This window comes from Urocitellus parryii, chromosome X (assembly GCF_045843805.1).
Source record: "Urocitellus parryii isolate mUroPar1 chromosome X, mUroPar1.hap1, whole genome shotgun sequence".
NCBI lineage: Eukaryota > Metazoa > Chordata > Mammalia > Rodentia > Sciuridae > Urocitellus > Urocitellus parryii.
Window position 1 is genome coordinate 29,538,568 of NC_135547.1, and position 2,935 is coordinate 29,541,502.

Sequence of the window (2,935 nt, forward strand, 5' to 3'; positions counted from 1 at the left end):
AAGTTCTGCAAGTAGTTCAGTGATAGTTATCATCTTTGTCTTCACCAGCACTGGGATGAAGATAGGAATTCTGGCAATAATGGCTAAAGAAAAAATTATGTAACATTCCAGCAGGCACTAAAAGAAAACAATTTTCTGAACAATATATATTATCCTGAACAGAATTATTAAATATAATGAAAAGGAAACATGAAAGTAAACAAACAGATCTGTTAACCTCCTTTTTTGTTCACATATTAAAACAATCCTCAACAGCTGTTTATCCAATTTAACTTAAACCATTTAAATCACGTGAATAAGAAAAAAAATATTTTTTTTCTTATTCACATGAATAAAAAAAAAATTTGGATCCATTTTTTCATGAGCGCTCATCATATATGATATATGGACATACGCACATACAAACATACAACACAAAACACAAGTGTGCACGCATAATATAATGCATACAACACATAACATAATAGTAAAGGCCTTATAACTTTTTACAGGTGAAATCTCCATTGCAATGTTTAAAAACTCAATAGTCAAAAAATAGAACTGTTCAGCAAAACATTAACCTAGGTATGTATGAGCTCAAAAAACAAAATAGAACTTCATGATGTGGGAAAGGGCAATAATAAAACAGATATTGAAAAAAGCATCCTGGTTTCATTAGCCTCCAGGTGTGGGAGAACCACTGTCGCAGATGTAAGGATAGCCAAACTGGAGTTCTGGATATCAGCTGTTATGGATTTGAGCCAAATCATCTTCTTTTTGGTCTGTAGAAATCGCTTTAGTTAATCTCTCTGGAATCCAAATCGGCTGCTGTTCTTCCTGTGGAAACACACAAACAGACCCCTGACTCCAGACAATCACTGGGTCAGGACCTTAGTTAATCTCTCTGGAATCCAAATCAGCTGCTGTTCTCCCTGAGGAAACACACAGATTCCCGACTCCAGACAATCACTGGATCAGGACCTTTCCGTTGTCCTGTTAGAATATCCTTCCAAAGTACCTTGGGCTTATGTACATTTTTTGGACACATATGCCTTTCCGCAGCACTAAGCCCTGATGAATCCAAATTTAAAAAGTTAAGAGTAAAAAGGGTTATTTTAAGTTTATCTTTGGGAGATATATACCCCTTCCCAATTCACAACAAAAGACTACAAAGAACTAATATGGTAATAAAGGACAGCCCAAAATGAAAATGGGTAAGTTATTTTAATATCCATTTCTCAAAATGATATACAAATTGCCCACAGACACACAAAGAGATGTTAAACAACACTAGTCAATAGGAAAATCAAATAAAAACCAATTCACCTCCACTTGGATGGTTATAAGGGGAAAAGACAATAATAACTGTCTACAGGGAATTAGGTAAATTAGAACTCTCCCATACATGGGAGTTGGGTACATAAAATGGTTCAGCTGTTTTTTAAGGCAATTTGGAATGTCTGTCAAAACCTAACAATCACAGGACATGATAGTGCAAGCCTGTATTCCCAGAGACTCAGGAGGCCGAGGCAGGAGGAACACAAGTTTGAGGTCAGTCTAATCAGCTTAGTAAGATACTGTCTCAAAATTTAAAAAAAAAGAAAAGAAAAGAAAAAGCTAACCACTAAGTTACCAGGGATAACAGCAATCCTAATCATAGGCATATACAGGAGACAAAAGCATATGTCAACACAAAAATCTTATAAATGAATTTTCAAAAAATTATTAATCACAGCAAAATTACATACAACCCAAATGTCCATCAATTAATGGATGGATAAGCAAAAGTATATACTTAGAATGGAATATTATTTGGCCTTAAAAAGGAACTGAATATTAGTAAATACTACAAAATAGATGAAGTTTAAAAACAATATTCTATATGTAATTAGTCATTTATGAAAGGTGAAGTATTGTATGATTACATTTATATATGATGAAAGTAAATTAACATTCGAGTATGGTGTAGAGGTTGGAGTAAATTGGGAGGTGAATATTTATGGGGTGTGAGTTTTCTTTTCAGGATGGTGATTATGTTATAAAATTGACATTATGCCCCCGCCCAAACTCATGCCCTTGAAATTTAATCCCTAAGGCAACAGTGTTAGGAGGTGGTGCATCACAGAAAATGTTTAAGCCATGAAGGCAGAATGGATAAAGATCAGTATTATTGGTTCATTTTTTCTTACTTTTCACCTCCCACCATGTGGTAAACCAGCAAGAAAGCTCTCACCAGAGTCAGACACAGTGACACACACCCATAATCCCAGTAATTTGGGAGCCTGAGGCAGGAAGAATGCAAGTTCAAAGCCAGCCTCAGCAGCCTAGTAGGCCTTAAGCAACTTAGTGACACACTGTCTATAAATAAATTATAAAAAGAGCTGGGGATGTGGCTCAGTGGTAAAGCCTACCTGGGTTCAATCCCTAGTACCCAAACAAACAAAAACTCTCACCAGATGCCAATACCTTGATCTTGGATTTTTTCAGCCTCCAGAACTGTGAGAAATACATTTCTGACTTTTATGAATTACCTAGTATGTGGTTCTGGTATATTATGACAAAACAGACAATTGTGGAAATGGTTGCACAATTATGAATATGCTAAATACCAGTGAAATTAACAACTAAAAGCAAAAAATTATTAGCCAGTCATAAGATTATCATTCAAAAAAATGATTTAATTTGCAATGATGTCTAAGATATGATATAAAATGGGGAGGAGCAGGACCTTTATAATGTGCATAGTATTATTTTTCAGGATATGAAGGTATATATTTATAAATTTCACAAATTATTGATTTTTAAAAAATATTTTTTAGTTATCAATGGAACTTTATTTTATTAATTTATATGTGGTGCTGAGAATCAAACCCAGTGCCTCACCAATTCATGTCTTCATATATGTACTTTGGATAATGATGTTTATCACATTCTACCATCATTCCTTTTTTTATTA